General features: G+C 31.5%; 2 long non-coding RNA genes across 2 annotated transcripts; one reads left to right on the top strand and one right to left on the bottom strand.

The window, feature by feature from the left end:
• Nucleotides 1–4663: 4663 nt before the first annotated feature.
• Nucleotides 4664–9996, bottom strand: LOC134237916 (uncharacterized). Its single transcript, XR_009985898.1, has 3 exons — nt 9892–9996; nt 6993–7073; nt 4664–4974 (listed from the first exon to the last, which is right to left on the bottom strand). It is a non-coding gene; the product is annotated as an uncharacterized LOC134237916 (long non-coding RNA).
• Nucleotides 9997–18421: 8425 nt separating this feature from the next.
• On the top strand, nt 18422–21047 carry LOC134237915 (uncharacterized). Its single transcript, XR_009985897.1, has 4 exons — nt 18422–18627; nt 19651–19756; nt 20441–20523; nt 20600–21047. It is a non-coding gene; the product is annotated as an uncharacterized LOC134237915 (long non-coding RNA).
• The last annotated feature ends 1833 nt before the right edge of the window (nt 21048–22880 follow it).

The raw sequence follows: 22880 nt of genomic DNA, 5'->3' as shown, positions 1-22880 counted from the left end.
GAGGTACTGTCGCTGCTGAGAATTACTGATAATTACTGTTGATGTGCTGTCGATGCTGAGATTTACTGATAATTACTGTGGTCATTGTTTTTAACCAAGTAATTGGTTTAAATTAAAACAGAGGGCTATAAAAACCTTTAATTATTACTTTCTTTTACTTGAATTATCATGACAAAATTTTCATATTTCTTTAAATGTTCTGCTTGTGACAAAATTATATGTATGTATGCTGATCTCAATTTCTACATTAAGTTTGTGAAAATTTTGACAATAATCAAATGAATTATTAATAGAATGAATATATAGAAATAGAATTAATAAAAAAAAAAATAACTGCAGCAAAAAAATGGAATTTTACTTTTGCATAAGATCTTATTGATAATAAACTGTAAATAAAAAGAAAATTATGCTATCTTAAAAAAGATCCACCACTGCCTTTCCCGACTCCAAGAAATTTATGTAGGGAGATTGGTGATCTTTTTTTTATCAATAATAAGAAAAAAGTTCTTAATGGATGGAAAAAAAATCAGGATAAAAATGTTTCCTGCAGGTTAGAAAAGTTGGATTCGTGCCTTTTTCACTAGTTTAGTTTAAGAAGTATTTTATTCATAATATACAAAGAGTACAATATGAATATGGATTGAACAGCAGGCCAAGGGCCTATATTAGCTCTCTCCATTTAAGATCAAGGTACACATGGTACAATTAAATTACTGTACATATTTTAAGTTCAACAAAACATGTATTATAAATTAATATTAAGAGAATTATAAAGAATACATGGTTGAAGAAAAATTGAGGAGAAAAAATGCATAAAGAAAACAATAACATAAATTTAAAAGAAAAGAAAAAAATGATGGAAAAAACTAACAAACAAAAAATTAAGTAATAAGAATATGGAGAGGAAGGCTCAGACTAAAATCTTTTAGTGTTTTTTATAAAATTATGAACTTGGTCAAAGAATAACATATTTTCTCTAAGAGATAGACAATCATAACCTGATAATACAATATTGACATCTCTTGGTATGTCATGGTCACTCATGTATGTAATTAGAATGTTCCTGGCAAAATCATAACATGGGCATTGAAAGAAAAAATGAACAGAGTCTTCAAAAAAATATCCACATTTTAAGCATTTAGGTGAATCAACTTAATTATGATTAAACAAGTCTGCATTAAGATTACTAGAGAAGTTTCTCAACTGACAGTGGAGTATATTTAATTTTCTTTGTCCATAATTGTATAATTTGGATTTTGTTTTATCTTCAAGATTTTTATTTTGCATACACTGTTTAAACTTTGCTACACTTGTTACAGATTTTAAGCTATCTGGCAAATCATTCCATAATTTAATTGTAGATGGTAAAAAACTATTGTAGTATAACAGTGCGACATTTAACTCCAGACACGACATTTGTCCGGACTTTCACCAACCACTTTTCCAAAGATATGTGGAAACCATTTATGTCATCTGATGATATTTTTTAAAACTTAACACATGAACCAAACTTTACACCTGATTATCTTCTAGGTAAAAAGATATTACACCTGAAATCAAGAAATCCCATGGGATAATGGTGGGATTTTTTCTCCTAACCAATATCCCACCATTATTCTGTGGGAGAAAAAGGTATTCTGTGGGATTTTTTCTCCCATAGAAGTTTGAAAATCCCATAAATGCTTTATAATGGGACAAAATCTCCCATATATTTGTATACAGAAAATAATCTCCCATCTCTTTATAAATGTGGGATTTATCCCATATTTATTTCAAAATAGAAAAAAATTCTCCCATGGGATTAAGAAACAACAGTTTTAAACCAAATAAAGAAAATATTGAACAGTTTAACCACCATTAATTATTTATTTTCAATTATATTACTGTGTTTCCTACACCATTTTTTTTATTTCTTAAAGTTAACCAATTTGGGGGGCAGTGGGGAAATGTTTTATTTTTCAAATGATTAAATTTTACATGAAATAGCACTAAAAATCAAAAGTGATTTATCTCTATAACTTTCAGTTTTTTTTAAACTAAAAAGACAATTCCCTTGTATGTAGATTACCTTCTTTTATTCCTTGTATGTAAATTTTGAATGAGAAAAAAATGCAATTAAGAAAGAACAAATCTGTTTTGTTTATTTTCCTCCTAATCATTAAGGTTAATTTATTGCGTAAGTGTCATTTGTCAAGCTTTACAACAAGATCAGATCCATATATACGTTGTTAGATCGTTGCCTGTTTGCTGCACTAAACTGATGGGTTTCCAATTAAAAAATCACATGAAATTGGGGCGTGTCATTCACTCTGAGATTCTCAAAGAGTCTTAAAACTTATTCAGATGAACAAACTGTAATAATTTACCTATTTTTTACTCTAAATTTTCTTTTTATGATCCTGATCATGCCTTGTTTTTGTTCCAATGACAGCTGGAAATTATTTTACACATAACGAACCCGATCTGACAAATGTACAAGAAATAATGTTGAAAAAAAATCAACCGTCTTCATTATGCACATTTACTGGTAGTTTGCATTAAAAATATTTAACAATTTTACCTTTTCACTAATTTCAAAACTTTTTACCTACACCTTAATTAGAAACATATCAATAATTTTTGACAGTTCATTGAACCCGTTCAAAAATAAACATGATGAAAGGGCATGGATCCAGAAATTGCGGTGGTACTCTACTCAATGTATCTTATCATCCAGTAGAAGACAAGTTTTCCTTAGTTCTGTTACTTCTTTAATAAAAGCACTCTGCTGATCTTTTACTTATTATTTTTGGTACATAAAATAACTATATGCACCATTGACATGGATTCAACTGATAAGTCACCTTAGGCCATTGCAAGTTTCTTCGTTGTTTAACATCTGTATGCACCTTGATTTTGGACACCCCAAAACACATAAAATAAGAGATTCAGGCCACAGTTAGTTAAAGCTCACTGTTAATACTAGCGCGGATGCAAATATAGCAGAATGATATTGGGTATTAAACTTTTACTTCAGCAATCTACGTGTAATTTAAATAAGATGTTAGACCCGCACGCATACTCGCTAAACTGATTGTAGTGACTATGTGAGCAGATCTAACATCTAATTTTAACTAGATTCAGTGGCTTACAAATGTAAATTTATTCAACTTCTTTCAGGAATTCAATTTTCTTGTCATAAATGCATATTGTCAATTATTATGCTTCCTGTCAGTTTGTCTCTGTGACATAACCCTTATACCCTACTATTCTTGCATTGTGTTCTTCAGGATTTAAATACACTGTAGCATAAACATACTATGCCGAAATAGTGCTCGACTATGGGTGGCACTGCACATGTAGCTCTCCCGTCTGTCAATATATATTATTTCGGAGAGCTACAGTTCTGCAGTACTTAACACTTCAGATGAAAAATTAACATTCAAAATAATTCTTTTAAAATAGTTTCTTGCAATCCCCCCCCCCTTCAGCCAAATACTATTCTCTAAATCTATCTGTACATTATACCTAAAGCATGGAAAGTTCAAAATTAAAAAAAAAAGATTATGACGTACGTTGCATAAGGTGACATTATAATAAGGATGCATAATAATAACATTATAGTGTAGTATTTTGCATGTACTATATATGCCTACATGTATTATAGTAGTCAGGGTTTGACACATAGTGCACCTCCGGCTTGAGCACCATGTGTCAAACCCTGACTACATTTTTCTTTTTAATGAAATATAGTTAATTAACAAGGCTTTCTTTTCATTCAATTCATGGAATCCTGGGGGTGAATGAAACATTAAGTCTTATTTGGTCGTTAGACTTGTTACTGGAGTATTTATTTTTTTTATTAACACATACTTTAGCATCTAAAATAATCTTTTGTTGTAATATTTGAGTTTATAGTATGATATCATCATAATTGTTTTAAATGGGTAGGGGTGTTTTCAAACATTCATAAATAAATCAATATAGATTATAGAGAAAGTTTGTATTACTTCTATTAATTCAAAATTGTCTCAAAACCCCAACACAGGTAAAGTTTGACATCTGGGTATTTCACTGTGTATTAAACCACTTCCTGTGTATAGGAATTAGGAGACAGATGGCCACAGGTAGAGTGGTAGTCCCCAAGGCATTCACACCTGTACAAAATAAGCCCCTCCCTCACCTGGAATTTACCACCCGGTAAAAAATCTCTGCCTTTAGGCATACTAGTGCATGCAAAATAAAACACTATTAAATAAATATGCACACTTCATGAGTTCCCTAGTTCATTTAATAAAGGTACACATCCCTTCATTTTACATTTAAGGAAATATGCAAGGTACCTTACCTACTGATAATTTTTCAAGAAATTCTATATTTAAACTTATAAAACATGTACCATATTACATATTTTTAGACAAAAAATCAGCATGCATTTCCAAGGATTTTGAAAAGATATTAAAGTTTGAAAATTTTTGCATTATTCAAAGAAAAATGTACAAAAATTACAAAACATAAATTCCAGATTTTTTTTTCCATCAAAACTGTTTTAGAGGAGATTTACAAATCCATATATAGACAATAAAAATATTGCACACAGGTCCTTCCTTTAGTGGAACTCTTCAACTCCAGGGAAGAACCAAATAAAGTGCAAACTACATTGCGCATGACTTTAAATGCCTGTTTATCAATTATGTAAGAGAAAAATAAATTAAAGAACTTGTTCTAATTAAAATAATGAAAAAAATCCTTATTTAAGCCTTTAAGTTTAATTTTTAATTAAGAAATTTGACAGATGAATAAAAAGAGTAATATACAATATAATACTTATTAAAATTAATTCTCTAACTTAGTTCCATTCATTAGATATTCAATATTCAAGTCAACACTCTTTACATGAATGAATTATCAACAGTTTTGTCCTTAAAGTTTTCAATGGATCCACAGATCATGAGATGATGTCTCCTTTCATGTGTATGTATATATCTGTGTATACTGCAAAAAAAAAAGTTGCTGTGTGATGAAAAGGATAATAAAGAAGTCTCTGATGAGACTGTAGCTCTACTGGTCTGTATGCATAACAAAGAAAAAGAAGCACTTGGATTTGAAACTTTGCAACAGACAGCATTAAATAGAATTATGTATCTAAGTGTAGTCTACTTGTGTGCCACATTACATTGAAATCATACCAAAATTGTAGGTGGAGTAGCGTTTTAAAGGAATTTTTATACAGAAATTTCTATTTTAGTAACCATGGCAGTACCGTTCATTGAAATTTAAAAAAAACAATGCACTATGTACCTTAGTGCAGTCTACTTGTGTGCCAAGTTATATTGAAATCAGAATAAAACAGATGAGTAGTGTTTTGAAAAATTACAGACAAATGGACAGCTAGACAGACAGACAACTAGACGCCACGGACAGACAACGGATGGACAGCTAGCAGTGATTGGGAAGGGCTTGCGCCATGCGCCATAGTCGCATTGAAGTGAAAAATGGCGCATTAAATCAATCAATCATGGCGCCAAGGTGCGCATTCAATTTTTAGCGATGTTATTTGGAAATATTTTGCATACGACTTCCTCTCTTGTTTTACTTTCCTTTTAAATGCAGTCAATTTAATATTACAAATCTCATTGGTTGAAACCTGTCAAAAAGTACTTCCGGTTAAACGGAGCACTTACATGAGGTACAACATTTCATTCATTTTTATGGTAGGGCTGTTCCCCTTCCAAAACTGTTGTAATTTTAACACAAAATACGGTTCAGTTATATTCTAAGCAAATGCCTTTAAATTTGCTCCATTTCATGTGTTAAAAGTTGGATTCGGTTAATTAAAAACGTGTTTTCTCTCGTATTTCATATTTGTTTGTCACTTTGTTATTTCTTAAAATGGCCCTTCGGATTATATTGATGGTCCATTCATTCTGCACATCAAAAATGTTGACAGTTGCGCCATAGTCCCATTGACCATTCTGGCCTTCCCAATCACTGAGCTAGACGAACGGACAAGGGACACCTTCCTATCGCATAAGCTCTTCTGGTCTCTGACCAGTAGAGCTAAAACAAGAGGCCCATGGGCCACATCGCTCACCTGAGAAGCTTTGACCATGCAATTCTTAACCATGGGTCTTAATTTGGACAAAATTTAAATTCCCTATTGTAGCCCCGCCCAACTCCCAGGGGTCATGATTTTGAATAATTTAGAATCTACACTACCCCAGGATATGCTTCCACATAAGTTTCAGCTTTTCTGGCCCAGTGGTTCTCTTGAAGAAGATTTTCAAAGACTTTTCCTATATATTTCTATGTAGAACTTTGATTCCCTATTGTGGCCCTGCCCAACCCCTAGGGGTCATGATTTGAACAATTTAGAATCTACACTACCCCACTACCCCATGATGCTTCCACATAAGTTTCAGCTTTTCTGGCCCAGTGGTTCTCTTGAAGAAGATTTTTAAAGACTTTTCCTATATATTTCTATGTAAAACTTTGATTCCCTATTGTGACCCCGACAACCACCAGGGATCATAATTTGAACAATTTAGAATCTACACTACCCCAGGATGCTTCCACATAAGTGTCAGGTTTTCTGGCCCAGTGGTTCTTGATAAGATTTTTTAATGACCCCACCCTATTTTTGTCTTTCTTAATTATCTCCCCTTGTGAGAGGACCTGGCCCTTCATTTTAACAATTTAAATTTCCCTTCACCCAAGGATGCTTTGTACCAAGTTTGGTTAAAATTGGCCCATTGGTTCTTAAGAAGAAGTCGAAAATGTGAAAAGTTGATAGACGGACAAAATGTGATCAGAAAAGCTCACTTGAGCCTTCGGCTCAGGTGAGATAAAATTATCAAATTTGATTTTTTTCAATATTAAAGAAATAAAACTGCAGAATTCATTTGTAAATGGTTGGTTGCGTATTAATTATTCAAAGTAGTTTTTGTTGTATGGTTTGAAAAATTTTATTACATATGTATTCCTTAATTCTTTCTATTCTCACAAAGAATTACCTTTGCATTTCTTGTATTTACATGGGGGACAAATCTTCAAGGTACATGTACACTATATGTCAGTATATATACCTTCATTTTCTGTTAAAGGAAAAAATAGAATAAATCATACAATATCAATTACATGTATAATAACAAAGCATGGATTAAATTTTCACCAAATTTAGAAAATGAATTGAACATGTTGAGTATCAAACTATCAATCACTCAAATTTCTCAATCCAGCCAAAATGACTGACACTAAAATTCACCCTAAAGAGGACGAAGTATAAAAATATTAATTATTTTCATCTCTAAATATACCATAAATGAAACTTTGTGCATGTTCTGCATACATTTACAAGTATCTGTACTATAGTAGTTTTATGCCCTTGAGAATTTTCATGATGTCAGATGATGCCATATTTCCATGTCTGTTTTAAGACGGGACGTATTATGTTATACATGTATATAGGCTTCATGTTCGTCCGTCCATCTGTCCATTCGTGTCCGGCTCATAAATTGAATACTATTAGGCCTAGGATTGTCAACTAATACTTCTTGGGTAGACGGTGTAACGCGCACAAAAAGTAGGTTGCTCTGACCTTTAATAAAGATGCTATATGGCCAAATATGGAAAAATCCTGTCCGGCCTATTTCAAGGTCACTGTGACCTCATAGTTGCTTGTGAATTAATTAAGAGTTCTTGATGGCTATTATGATTCCAGATAAATATCTTTCAATTGATTTAATGTAATTAAAAGAAATTAATGTTTTAGTGAATGATTAAAACTAAATTAGTATTGTATAATATAATTAAAGCTAATTATACATGTGTTCATTGAAAAAAAATTTACATTTCTATTTTTATATATTTGCAACAAATTGCAGTCATGTCTCACTTCGAATTTTATAGTCTAAAGAATGATTTATTTCTTTATTTTTTTATTAGACTGTAGCATTTCCATTATTTCACAAAATATGCAATAAACAATTTAAAGCTGCTGATAGATATTTGTTAAGCTCTAACACAGCCAGTTTAGCATTATATAATGTACGTATTATTAGTTATAATTAATCCCTACACTGTAAGTCTCTTAGAGATCTCGATGTATGTACAATATTTTCAACATGATAAGAAATGGAAATTAGACCATTGAAATCTGTGTCAATCTGTTAATCAAGGTTACCTGATTTTCTTTCACTCTAACCAATTTATAATTATTGAACAATATTTGACGGACATATCATGCTGTGGCGGGGCACTTTATTTTTCTCTGTGGTAACTCTTTGAAAGTTAGGAGAGTTGATTTCTTGATAATTCTACGGGAATGTAAATTAGGCAGGTCGATAGGTCAGGAGCTAAGAAGGCCTAAAATTCATGAAAATCTCATGTGCACCCATCTCTGTGTCTGACGCTTAGGAGGCCAAATATGCATGTAATTCTTGTGCGGCTACCTTTGTGTTTGAAGTCAGTGGGCGATGACTATTGAAATTGGCATGGGAGTCCTTGTGTAATTTAAATCTATGCTACATTAACAATGCAGGTTATACTGCAACATTCACGAAAAAGTGAACTTTATTTCTTAAACATCCAATTCCCTATCAATTCTAATAAAAAATCATATTATTAGTAATAAAGCTAGAATGTTTTTTATTTCATTTCAAAGTACTAAAAAATATTTTTACAAATAAATATGTAAAATAAAAAAGTCTTAGCATTTGTGTCTTTTATTTACTTACACATAAGGATCAACATGCACACAGATGTATAATTTTCCCCTCAAAAGTACATGAGGATAACTTAATAATGATATTCCTAAGTATGTAATCATGGTATAAAAATGAGTTTAGCAGTTTAAAGATTGATTTTCACTCAAAGTTTTAAGACTGTTTTTCAGAGATTAAAAAAAAACAACATTTTAATAATTGATTATATCAGTAATCTTGTGGGTACATGTCTTATGTAAACTTCAGAGGATCAACAAATTTTCTAACAGAGATTAAGTAATTTGATATTTGGATACTTCCAAACAATATAAGTAGGAGTTTTTGGGGTGATTAGTTATCTCCATCATGACATGTAATAATCATTAAACACTGATCCCCATATTATATCTCAAAAATTATCTTGACAGCAAAAAAAAAAAAAAAAAAAAAAAAGAGAGAGAGAAAAAGAAATAGTACTTGCAAAACACGCAATGTTTGTTAATCCCTAGTACACTACAGTAGTGGGATACATTTAACCATGTCTGAGAGAAGATAATAATTTAATTTTCTAATCAGTAATGCTGATGACTGTAATCAACAATGATCAAGATACTTATAAACTGTAACTTGCAAATTACAGACAAAGTTAGACATGACAATATATTTCTAAGTACAATCATCAGCTAGTGTACACATTCAAGTCATTGAGAATATTCGAACGAACGAGTACTACAACGTTAATTGTCATTGAGGAAATTCGAACGAAAGAATAATATTCGGATGTGTATAATTTTCTGACGATTATTTACTTTGTTAACTTGTATAATGTACTACTGAATATCCCCATCGACTAGACTGCTAGCTTTGCAAACACTTTACCACGTTTACAGTGACAGAAATTCATAACATCTGAAGACACTGTAAGTCTGTTTATAAAATCAGAGGAAACGGGATGATCTTATACTAGATCTTTAGACCACAGGCACCTGAATTTTTATCAATAAGTCGCTAAATAAGCCAAATATCGAAAAATTCTACCCCCTCTATCTATATATAGAGGGGGTAGAATTTTTTCGATATTTGGCTTATTTAGCGACTTATTAATAAAAATTCAGGTGCCTGTGTTTAGACTAAAAAAAATCTATTATCCATGTAGTAACATGTTTTTAATGAAATAAATAACAAATTCAATAATTCTAAATCTACTTACAAAAATAGAGCAGGTCTTTGTCAACATCATGGGGAAATTCGAATATCCTCATAATCTCTTGTCGCCGTTTTTTTTATTCTCCTTGGTTGGCATTGGGTAATTCTAGGGATATGATTAAAAATGCATCCTTCTGCACAGAATTTTTAAGAAGTGAATCCATAGATAGAATATTGCTGCTTCTTTTTATTTATTGGTTTATCTTTTTTTTTAATTTAAACAATGCACAGTTCACGAGCCAAAAAAAAATGAAATAAAAAATTATCAGGCCTATTTTTTCAGATTTTTGTTGTTGTAAATACTACCATGGGTAATACCCATGGTAGTATTTACCACAACAAAAATTTAAATAATGGAATTAAAATGTCCAATACCAAAAATATTAACATTTTAACATAAATGGGACATCGATCATGATCACTGAGAACATGATAAGAAGGAGGGGGGGGGGGGGGAGTCTCTGTGTATTTCTAAAATAAAATGTTTCCCTTGAAATGTCAAGAAAACTTTATTTGCATGGTCAGCGTTTGAAAGTCCAGTCAGCAGTACATAGCCTCAATAAAGCCCCTTCTTTTTCTTCACGGCATTTTGATATATTGTTAACCTTAGAACTACATGTATGATGTTCAAAATTGTATCATTCACCAGATATCCTTCATGTGATAATCAATAGCTAGTAACCTATAAAATTTTGTCTCTTCAAATCCAATTTTTGTGAAACGTAGAATGAAAAATTAAAAGCTATTATACGAGTATTCATTTTACTTTCATAAACATGATTCAAGTTTATATTTTTGAATTTTTTTGACAAAAGTTTGTATTATCTGTCCTTAAGGGGGAAAATATATACAATTTTATATTTATTGTTTGCTTTCAATTATGAATGGTGTAAAAATGTTGGATTTAATTTTTAAATTGAAAATGAAAAAAAAAAAAATTATGACTTAATCAATCCGGAGGTTTAGTAAAGCATGGAGTTTGTTTTTCATGAGATTCAGTTGTTAATTTGACTCTCTGAGTGTTAATATCCCCTGTGTATGTTTTGTTAGTTCCAAGCAAATTGTGACAGTTTTGCTACCTGGGGAAAACAAAAGACTCTAATTGCCTCTAGGTATATACATACATGTATCATACCCTATCGAGATCTGGGGTGAAGATATTGGATTCTTGGAAGTTAGCAAGGGGAGGGGGGGGGGGGGGTAGGTTTGACAGCAGACTTAAGTTGTTTTATTAGTATTCAAACATTTACTGCAAAATTAAGAAAAACAGGTTATACTACAGAAGTTGATAATTTTTTCTGTGAAATAAAACTCAGATGACAAATATAAAAAAATTTTAAAAAATCACATTGAGCTTAACTTAGGATCGACACCCCCGTCCAAAAATATAGTCCCGTCCAAAGCTAAAGCGTTTAGAAGTCAACAGAGTCAATATCTCGAAGTGGGGTCTTGTGACGCGTTTATGAATATGTCCTATTTTTGTTTTTATCGATAATATTAAAATGTATCATTTATAAAATTTTATAGCTTGAACTTTAGCTAAAAGAATATATATGTCCGATCTGGGACACTAATCATAACACGACACTCTCTACAGAGTTATGTCCCTTTCTAGTACGTAAGTTATAGATCTAAAATACTTATGGTCTTTATGTTTACCTGATTTTTTTTTTCATCTAAACAATAATAGCCAATGTAACTTTTAATTTAAGAAACTTTGGACGAAAAAGATTTTTTTTGAAAGTTTTATAGAGAAAAATGACAATTTATAGATCATTGATTTAAATTATAGTAAATAATCAAAGAGGTCTCCTCAGAACTGTTGTATATAAAGAAAATAATGTATTTCTTAAGTTATACATCATCAGTGAACATGTTTTAATGTTATCCTAGAGATCACAATCTCACATATAAATCGTTTGTGGGTGTTAGAGCAAATTGAAGAAGTAAATGGAATGAAAAAAATAAGGAAACTGAACGTTAAAGATATACCGTGTAAAAAGTATACACATCTACTTAACTTTCCTACCAATAATCTTGTATTCAAAGTGTACAAACAGTACATTTCAGATAGATGCAGAACTTGTGAAATAAACTAAAAAAGGGATACTTAATTGCACTGTTGTTTAATATCAAGCATCTCAGTTTTTTTTTTTATTTATAAATATGTATTGAAATCTTACCAGATAGTTCAAACTTAGCACTGCACATCAACACAAAATACAGAATAAGAGCAGTAGCATGTATTTTCTAAATGTAAAATGATAAATTGTAAGAGGACTGAAATTTTCATAAGGAGAATACATCATCATGTTAATTACTCTGTCAATCGGACTGGTGTGTTCTCTTGAATGAGCATAACTTTTTTATTTCTCTATGAAATTTTGCCAGTTTTGTATTATTTTGCTTGCAATAGCATGTACTTTCTAAATGTAAAATGATAAATTGTAAGAGGACTAAAATTTTCATAGGGAGAATCCATCATCATGTAATACTGTGTCAATCGGACTGGTGTGTTCTCTTGAATGAGCATAACCTTTTTATTTCTCAATGAAATTTTGCCAGTTTGGTATTATCTTGCTCGCAATTGCATGTTCTTTTTAAATGTAAATTGATAAATTGAAAGAGGGCTGAAATTTTCATAGGGAGAATCCATCATCATGTTAATTACTCTGTCAATCGGACTGGTGTGTTCTCTTGAATGAGCATAACTATTTTATTTCTCTATGAAATTTTGCCAGTTTGGTATTATTTTGCTTACAATAGCATGTACTTTCTAACTGTAAAATGATAAATTGTAAGAGGACTGAAATTTTCATAGGGAGAATCCATCATCTTGTCATATTACTCCAATAATCATACTTAAGTTTGGTGTGTTCTCTTAAATGAGCATAACTTTTTTATTTCTCAATGAAATTTTGCCAATTTGGTATTATTTTGCTTGCAATAGCATGTATTTTCTAAATGTAAAATGATGAATTGTAAGAGGACTAAAATTTTCATAGAGAGAATCCATCATCATGTATTACTCTGTCAATCGGACTGGTGTGTTCTCTTGAATGAGCATAACTTTTTTATTCCTCAATGAAATTTTGCCAGTTTGGTATTATTTTGCTTGCAATGGCATGTACTTTTTAAATGAAAAATGATAAATTGAAAGAGGGCTGAAATTTTCATAGGGAGAATCCATCATCATGTTAATTACTCTGTCAATCGTACTGGTGTGTTCTCTTGAATGAGCATAAGTTTTTTATTCCTCAATGAAATTTTGCCAGTTTGGTATTATTTTGCTTGCAATGGCATGTACTTTTTAAATGAAAATTGATAAATTGAAAGAGTACTGAAATTTTCATAGGGAGAATCCATCATCATGTCATATTACTTCAATAATCATACTTATGTCTGGTGTGTTCTCTTGAATGAGCATTAATTTTTTATTTCTCAATGAAATTTTGCCAGTTTGGTATTATTTTGCTCGCAATGGCATGTACTTTTTAAATGTAAATTGATAAATTGAAAGAGGACTGAAATTTTCATAGGGAGAATCTATCATCATGTTATACTCTGTCAATCGGACTGGTGTGTTCTCTTGAATGAGCATAACTTTTTTATTCCTCAATGAAATTTTGCCAGTTTGGTATTATTTTGCTCGCAATAGCATGTACTTTTTAAATGTAAAATGATAAATTGCAAAAGGACTGAAATTTTCATAGGGAGAATCCATCATCATGTCATATTACTCCGATAATTGTACTTAAGTCTGGTGTGTTCTCTTGAATGAGCATAACTTTTTTATTTCTCAATGAAATTTTGCCAATTTGATATTATTTTGCTTGCAATGGCATGTATTTTCTACATGTAAAACGATAAATTGAAAGAGTACTGAAATTTTCATAGGGAGAATCCATCATCATGTGATACTCTGTCAATCGGACTGGTGTGTTCTCTTGAATGAGCATAACTTTTTTTATTTCTCTATGTAATTTTGCCAGTTTGGTATTATTTTGCTCGCAATTGCATGTACTTTTTAAATGTAAATTGATAAATTGAAAGAGGACTGAAATTTTCATAGGGAGAATCCATCATCTTGTCATATTACTTCCAATAATCATACTTAAGTTTGGTGTGTTCTCTTAAATGAGCATAACTTTTTTATTTCTCAATGAAATTTTGCCAATTTGGTATTATTTTGCTTGCAATATAGCATGTATTTTCTTAATGTAAAATGATAAATTGAAAGAGGACTGAAATTTTTATAGGGAGAATCCATCATCATGTTATACTCTGTCAATCGGACTGGTGTGTTCTCTTGAATGAGCATAACTTTTTTTATTTCTCTATGAAATTTTGCCAGTTTGGTATTATTTTGCTTGCAATTGCATGTACTTTTTAAATGTAAATTGATAAATTGAAAGAGGACTGAAATTTTCATAGGGAGAATCCATCATCATGTTATACTCTGTCAATCAGACTGGTGTGTTCTCTTGAATGAGCATAACTTTTTTATTCCTCAATGAAATTTTGCCAGTTTGGTATTATTTTGCTCGCAATAGCATGTACTTTTTAAATGTAAAATGATAAATTGTAAAAGGACTGAAATTTTCATAGGGAGAATCCATCATCATGTCATATTACTCCGATAATTGTACTTAAGTCTGGTGTGTTCTCTTGAATGAGCATAACTTTTTTATTTCTCAATGAAATTTTGCCAATTTGATATTATTTTGCTTGCAATGGCATGTATTTTCTACATGTAAAACGATAAATTGAAAGAGTACTGAAATTTTCATAGGGAGAATCCATCATCATGTGATACTCTGTCAATCAGACTGGTGTGTTCTCTTGAATGAGCATAACTTTTTTTATTTCTCTATGAAATTTTGCCAGTTTGGTATTATTTTGCTCGCAATTGCATGTACTTTTTAAATGTAAATTGATAAATTGAAAGAGGACTGAAATTTTCATAGGGAGAATCCATCATCTTGTCATATTACTCCAATAATCATACTTAAGTTTGGTGTGTTCTCTTAAATGAGCATAACTTTTTTATTTCTCAATGAAATTTTGCCAATTTGGTATTATTTTGCTTGCAATATAGCATGTATTTTCTTAATGTAAAATGATAAATTGAAAGAGGACTGAAATTTTCATAAGGAGAATCCATCATAATGTTATACTCTGTCAATCGGACTGGTGTGTTCTCTTGAATGAGCATAACTTTTTTATTTCTCTATGAAATTTTGCCAATTTGGTATTATTTTGCTTGCAATAGCATGTACTTTCTAAATGTAAAATGATAAACGGAAAGAGTTAGGACTGAAATTTTCAAAGGGAAAAATTAAGGAGATAAAAACAATTTCCATTCTCCTGTAGGAAAATATATTCTATAAAACATTATTATAGAGAACTTTTAATCCTATTTGTGACAATTATGGAACTTCTTGTCCCATTTCACAACTTATGGGATAAAATATCCCATGTAAGGTTTAAAATGGGAATTTTGATTCTATAGGAGAAAAAATCCCACAGAACTCATTTTTCTACAACAGAATAATGGTGGGATATTGGTTAGGAGAGAAAATCCCACCATAATCCCATGGGATTTCTTGATTTCAGGTGTAATATCTTTTAAACTGGAAGATATTCAGGTGTAAAGGTTAGTCCATGTTGTGCGATTAAAAAAATCCCACCGGATGACATAATCTTTTTCTATGTATCTTTGGAAAAGTGGTTGGCGAAAGTCCGGATAAATGTCGTGTCCGGAGTTAAATGTCGCACTGTTTTATGCAACTGTTGTAGTGATTGGTAAGTGATACGAATTCTTGCGTAATGCGTAATTATGTGAAACAGGTAGGCATTGATTGACCATTCTTGCAAATATTCAGGTGTATAATCATTAAGTATTTTGTACATAAGTGTAAGCTTATGTTTAGTTCTTCTTTCATTAAGCGTTTGCCATCCTAATTCATGATACAATTTTTGTTTCGAAGAATTGCGCCTTAACCCAGTAATGATACGCCCAGCCTCTATTTGCACACTCTCTAATAGATTACTCTGTTCCTGTGTGCAATTATCCCATACTACATTTCCATATTCTAAAATAGGCCTTATAAAAGCAATATAAATACTAATAAGGGAATCTCTGTTTAATTTGTATTTAAGGGTGCGAAGAACATTTAAACGTTGACATGCTTTATCATATATTTTGGATATATGTTCTGACCAACCACCATTGGATTGTAGTATAAGTCCAAGGTGGCAGTGACTTTGCTGTTGTTCTATGTAACTATTTACATAACCAAATGAGATTTGTGGATGAGCTTTATTTGACCGGGTAAAATTAACATTTACAGTTTTGCTAGGGTTAAAGTCTACCATCCATTGTCTGGACCATTGTTTAATTTTTTCCAAGTCATTAATTAAAGAGACGGCAGGGGCTTGTGTATCAGAGTCTACAATTACAAACAAAGATGTATCATCTGCAAATAACCTAATTTGATTTTCTAAATCTTCAGTTATGTCATTAACATATATCAAAAAGAGGAATGGTCCTAATACCGAACCTTGTGGGACGCCTGCATTTATACTTTCTCTAACTGAGGAGTACCCTTCTAATAAAACTTTTTGTTCACGATCAGTAAGATAGTTTTCAATCCAATCCAATATATTTCCGACAACACCATTCTGCTTAAGCTTAAATAATAACCCCTTATGCCAGACCTTAATAAATGCTTTTGATATGTCACAGAAAACAAATCTTACATCTTTGCCTTGGTCTAAATTGCTTATAATAGTATTGTATATTTCTAGAAGCTGATTTACGGTGGAGTCCCCAGGTTGGAATCCAGACTGATTCTTGGATAAAAGATTATGATCCATCATATAGTTGTGGAGATGTTTGAAAATAATTTTTTCCATAATCTTACAGAGAATACTAGTTAAAGCAATAGGTCTGTAGTTTCCTGGTTCTTCGGGACTACCTTTATTTTTATAAACTGGTGTAATATTTGATAGTTTCCATATATGGGGAAGCTGTTTGCTGGTTAATGATGCATTAAACAATTTTGCTAGGGGTGCAGTGATAGACGGAATTATATTTTTCAGTATATGTGGAGAAATATCATCTGGTCCTGGGGGCTTAGATGGGTTGATATTATGTAATTGATCCTCCACTTCTTGGGGTGTAATATGAATTGTGTTTATTGAATATGGTGGACCTGGCCCTTGAGGGGGTAGTTGGGATTCTGTGTTTTAGGTATATTTTTGTCAACATAATGGTTATATATCTTCATAAAGTTATCATATATGTCATTGATATTGTGTGTATTAAATATCTCTCTATCCCAATCAACATTTGACAAATCTGTGCATAGTTGTGAGTAGTTAGCTTTTGTATAATTTCTTATGTATCTTTTATATGAGTGTTGCTTGAATGTTTTAAAATGTAGATCAACACCAACTGGACTATGAGTGCTACAAAAAGGTGTTAAGATATTTACAGTTTCTATTTTTTCAACAGCATTGGTAATAATAAGATCAATACATGTACCTTTTGATCTTGAAAAATTTGTTGGTTTTGTAACAACATTTGATAAAGAAAAATTTTGCAACATGTTTTTAAATGCATTGTTACCATCAGCTAACATATAAAACTTAAAATCGCCCAATAGAAATATTGGTAATTCAGCATTCAAAGCACTTTCTATAGATAGTGCAAGTTGGTTTACAAAGTCTGCTTTTGCACTAGGTGGTCTATATATTACACCAACTAAGAATTTGTGATTACCATTTTCAATCTCAATCCATATAATTTCAATATTTGAAGTAAGGATATCTTCATGTTTCTTGAAACTGAGGTTACTTTTAACATAGATCATAACACCACCTCCATACCTGTTACGATCAAGTCTAACGGGTGCCTGAAATCCTTCAAGTTCAATATCATTGTCAGTTATAGATTGGTCTAAATGACTTTCAGTAATAGCAACAATATCATAATCACATAGTTCATTATATATAATGTCAATTTTAGGGAGAATGCTACACACATTATTATGTATAATTTTTATATTGGAGTTCAATGTAGGACCTGGATTGATTCCAGTGCCTTCTATAATGAGTAAATAATAGATTACCAAGTAATAATATAAGGACATACCTTGAAAAATTCTATCCCTTACACATCGTTTTGCACATGGTTGTGGGAAATAATTTGTGTCATTCTTAGTCATTTGTATCAAAAATCAAGTTGGTATGATCAGAAAATGCCACAACCATTGTAGGAAAAACCCCTACATAAACAAATACATGGGCGCAGACATTTTGGACACCCAAGGTTGTGCGGAGGAGAAAATGCTAGCTGGCGCGTGATTGGTCAATAATGGGAAAAGACTTGTTATGTATTTGACAAGTGAAATAAAGTTGATAAAAATCTCATATCAAGACTTGGGTTTCTTTGAGGTATATAGGAGTTACAGGTAAAAATTTGAAGGGAGGGATGCACTTTGGTTAGAGATTTTCATTTGGTGTCAACGCACCTAGTTGTAAACAAATGGAAATTGAAAGTAAAAGTGCAACGGCACGGTATATTTTTTCTGGCATTTTTTGTTTTCCAATATCTCGAACTTTCACGACAAAAAGACCATTTTCCCGAAATTCAATATATGTATCAGTGAGAGGTGCTAAAGTTTGTATGGAAGTCTATGGGAAAACATTTGGTGGTGTTTGTCCTATAGAAAAGGTAGGATTTCATGGATAAAAATTGATTACAGCCAAAAAATCAATCAGTTCCTATTTTTTCGGCATTGGGATTATATTTTAGTTAGTTTTGACTATTTGTTTAAAAATTAGAGGGTCTGGGTAAATTGGGGCTCACAATGGGGACTGCACATAGTGAAAAAATGCCAAAATTTGTGCCCTAGCTCTCATATTTTCAATAAATGAACATGTAAATAATTTTAAATAAATATTTATACCGAAATTTACTGTGAATATTGTAAATAATACAATATCAATATTTATGGGCATCATCAATACACAAAACATATGAATATCCCCCTCGCAGTTTGAGAAATTCATTTAAATCCATGTATTTTATGAGTGTAGACATTGGAACAGATTGAATAATCCTCTTTCAAACTTGTGTTAATCAGAGGTGATTGAATAATTTATAACAAAATTTGACTGCTGTTAGCTAATTAGGGTACTTTGTTTTTACATAAGGGGCATAATCCAGCAGAAAAGCCAGTTTCAGTCATGTAATCAGTGCTGGCTTGAAATAAGAGTTATACTATTGGTGAAACTTAGAGATTACTAGTAGGAAATTTAATTTAAATTACAGTACAATATATTCTTGCTGAAAATACATTGAAAATGCAATAAATGTGCAAAATTATAACTGAAAAAATTATGAAAAAGGTGTCTGAATATCCCTCCTCCTTGCCATATCCAATCTTGATATTCTGCTGAAAGGGGGGGGGTAATTTTGTGCTTTAATCATGCTGAAAAATGAAGGAATTTTGTTTAAATTTGGTTTATTTGAATAACAAGAGTCATGCTTATCTGCAGTTATTTTTTTCCAATTTCTTTGATATTTTTAAAAGTAATTATCTGAGTAAATTCTATTTAACATGATTTTTTTTAAAGGTATTACATCACAAATGCTTAAAAGAAATTCAAAAGATGGTGTAAATAATAAAAAATTAAGATATAAGCTGCTATATGCATTTATCAGTATGTTTTAATAAAATAAAATGTATTTTAGCAATGCATTATCAAGAAGGAAGAGATTAATGAACCCTACCCTCTTACAATGAACAAAACATGGACACTCTCGGGATGATCCTTTTGCTTTCATTAAGAGTTTCAAGGTATGGTTTTCTTAGAAAATCTAGTCAATCTCTTAATATTTAAGTTATTAAGAACTTTTTATAGATTATTAGAAAATAAATTTCCTCAGAACTGCAGTTATTTAAGCACTTTGCTTACAATTGAGCACTGTATTCAGTCAGACAATATGATTTATCTGCCCTTGGCATTTAATCAATTTATTAATTATGTCATTGATAAGAAATAATATGCTAATAAATATATTTGCCTTTTATGAGAATATACATATTTAACATCAATTACATGAAATGATCATGAAAATTGGCTAAAATGTAGGTCACCCCCCTTCAAAATTACAAAATTTTCAATGGGGATGTATTTGATTCTCTGATGCCAGCAACCCACTGCTGAAAGATTTTTTTTAAATCTTATGTACATTTGAACTAGATATAATTCTCTTTCTTTCCACTGATTATTCTATCTACATTAGTTTTCACTCTTTCCATAACCCAGCTTTTTCTTACAAAAACCTGCTGATTTTCTTCATTTTTCATTAATAACGGGTACCTGCTACCCTGAATGATTAACATGATCTACCTTCAGAAATTATTAGAGATAATAAGAAAAACAAGCAAAACATAAGCGAAATTAATCATTTTATTTTAAAAGTTTGAAAGAAAAATAGAGAAATGCTTCAATTTATAGACATTTTTTCTGTTTCACAGATGTGGGTCTGATTGACTGGGGTGTGAAATGTAACAGCCAATGGTGTACTTAAGCTAAGACTGTCAGTCCCAATATTCAAGAGGTGAGATAAGCAATGGATATGTGTTCTAAATTTACTAAATTGACCACTTTTTAAAAATGTTTCTTTTACTCTATAGGAAAAACCCCTACATAAACAAATACATGGGCGCAGACATTTTGGACACCCAAGGTTGTGCGGAGGAGAAAATGCTAGCTGGCGCGTGATTGGTCAATAATGGGAAAAGACTTGTTATGTATTTGACAAGTGAAATAAAGTTGATAAAAATCTCATATCAAGACTTGGGTTTCTTTGAGGTATATAGGAGTTACAGGTAAAAATTTGAAGGGAGGGATGCACTTTGGTTAGAGATTTTCATTTGGTGTCAAACGCACCTAGTTGTAAACAAATGGAAATTGAAAGTAAAAGTGCAACGGCACGGTATATTTTTTCTGGCATTTTTTGTTTTCCAATATCTCGAACTTTCACGACAAAAAGACCATTTTCCCGAAATTCAATATATGTATCAGTGAGAGGTGCTAAAGTTTGTATGGAAGTCTATGGGAAAACATTTGGTGGTGTTTGTCCTGTAAAATTGACAACTTTCACTTTGTAATAAAAGTAAACACTAAAAGTGCAGTCTACTGAGCCTTGAGAAGTGGTAAGAACCGAATTGAAAAAACTAAGTTGAAAAAGAAATGAACATAATAAGAAAAAGGTATACAACATAAATACATGTATATACAGTAAAAATGAAAACCATATCGATGTAATATATGGCAGATTAAATAACTAATCAGTGTGCTATATATATGGCCTGGTCATGTATTTCGTTGATTAGTCTGCCCCTGCGTACTGGTAATCGTGTCACAAGCGCTCGAGAAACCCTGAGTGTTTTTGCACGTGGAGAAGTGACAGATTTGCACCAAGTATGCGGCAAGGAAATAAATTGTTTACGGCCGTCGAATTAAATTCAGATCGGCAAGAGTCCATACGTAAAACGTCTAGTCCCTATAGGCAGCATTAGCAGGAGTTGAGGTAAGTGGTGCAAACTCTTGATGCAGTTCAGGAGATAGGGGATCACTTGGTGACTCAAGGAAAGTATGCAGTTTGTGGAGGCCCTCCTCGGTCTCTATGGTGAGTTTTTTCTTCCCTCGTGTCTTAACAATTATCTTTCCATCATACGTCCATGCATTTTCCAACTGATCATTGCTCTTTACAAGTTTCCTAACCTCGAATAGGAGATGGGCTCGCTTTTTTGTAAGTGCCTCATTGATGAAAATCTTGTATCTGTTGGATGGATTCTGGTTGAAGCTCTTCAGATTTTTTTTTTCACTAGGTCAACTGGTCAGGTTTGGACATTTTCTTTTTGAAGGCCTTTTTTTCTCGACAATTTTTATCTTGTTAAATGTTGTTTTCTGGTCTCATTTTGGGAAATATTTGAAAATTTGCCCGAAAATTAGAAATTATATATCCCTTTTAAAAAGTAACTCAGAGATGAAAACAGGGTTGAATATGTTGAATCTGTGAGCACTGATTTTAATTAATAATTTATTTATTTATTCATTTATTTTAATGTTATACGTTTGTAGATCGTCCAAGAATTAAACTCCTCCACATGACTGTACGTATGTACAAGTACACACCGTATGCATGTGCAACCGGCAAATGGGGCGAGCTGATAAAAAATTAGAGGTTAAGAATCCCTAGAACAAAGGTACATGTGTTTAGTTTGTCTCTTAAAATTTCAATACAAAATACATTTTTTATAAAGTAATCATTTTTGAAATCTCATTAATTTTTTTTTTTTTTGATTTAATGGAATCGCAAATAAGAACTGAAATGAGACTTAATTCAATATGTTACTATAAGTATATGATCAAATTGATCGATTTTAATTTTGCATGGTAAACAGTTCAAAGGAAAACACCTTTAAATTGATTTCAATTGATCAGAGATCGGTGATCGACCTGTGATTTGGCTGTATTGTGTACATGTCTTCAGCCCCGGGGTAGGTCGGGGAACAACTTGTATATTCCATGCAAATTGTAGTGGTCAGCGTAACAATGGGCACTAATTACCTATTGTTCTTCGTCTGCGGCTACCGGTGTTATCAATAAACAAACTACCTACACTGTACATGTACTCGCTACTTTGGAACAATCTTAAAGTTTACAGACGCACGAAAAACAAAATTCCGTAATATTGAATTTGATGACGAATAAAATTGATAGAAAAAATATTTAGAATAGAACACTGTGGTACTAAAATAAAAATAGAAGATATATACATGTACATCTTGTACGTTGTACAGATTTATTTTAATTATTAATTCACAAAGATCTATCTTTCTTCAGTATTTAATTTCAATTTTTAGTTTTACGCATATTTCTTCAATCAATCAATCATTTATTGAATCT

The sequence above is a fragment of the Saccostrea cucullata genome, unplaced genomic scaffold (assembly GCF_032062105.1).
Source record: "Saccostrea cucullata isolate Sc308-1 unplaced genomic scaffold, CSIRO_AGI_Scuc_v1 ctg3237, whole genome shotgun sequence".
NCBI classification, from domain to species: Eukaryota; Metazoa; Mollusca; class Bivalvia; order Ostreida; family Ostreidae; genus Saccostrea; species Saccostrea cuccullata.
This window is presented reverse-complemented; position numbering and strand designations above follow the sequence as displayed.